Consider the following 803-nt stretch of genomic DNA (forward strand, 5'->3'; position numbering starts at 1 on the left):
AAGTACATATTAATTATTACTGAAATTATTATGTCAGTCGTTTTTAATGTATCAAGCGTCTATATGCAAAGAAAAGCCAAAAACTATGGTTTTTATCACTAAATGAAGATATAGCCTAAAGATGCTTTGCGGGCTTTACGGCATAACCAGGTTTCATTCGCCCGGGTCTCTGGGCAGTTGCCCCCCCCCCCTGTCGGCGGGCCTGGGTATATATTACACAAAATATTAAAAACAATTACACTAATATGAAAAAACTGGGCAGCAGGTGTGAATTTATAAAAACCAAAATGTTTTACTAGTACTCAGTGGATCTGAATGTCGAACACGCACCCCATCTCGACATTCCTGTGAAACCAACGAAATATATGTCGTGAATGGCGTAGAGATAAATAAACAAAATTTACTCAAACCCGACGATAAAACGCACTAGAAGAAATTGATTATTTTAATCTACAAAATCAGAGTCATTGTGATAAACAATTTATCAGTGTTCAAAGCTACAAACAAAGTGCGACAGTTTTATACGTAAATATGATTCTAAGTTATCCTGATAGTTCAAATTTCACTTATGTGTGACTTTACTCCAGTAGCTATTTCGGACTAGATGGTTTATTATCAGAAACATACCGTAGCCTCCAAGTGGCTTAGCGGTAAGTCTGAGGACTTATAACGCTAAAAAGCGGATTTCGATACCCGATTTTTCAACCGTGGGGGCGTTATAAAGTGACGGTCAGTCCCACTATTCGTTGGTAAAAGAGTAGCCCAAGAGTTGGCGGTAGGTGGTGATGACTAGCTGCCTTCCC

This window comes from Limulus polyphemus, unplaced genomic scaffold, assembly GCF_000517525.1.
Source record: "Limulus polyphemus unplaced genomic scaffold, Limulus_polyphemus-2.1.2 Scaffold2034, whole genome shotgun sequence".
NCBI lineage: Eukaryota > Metazoa > Arthropoda > Merostomata > Xiphosura > Limulidae > Limulus > Limulus polyphemus.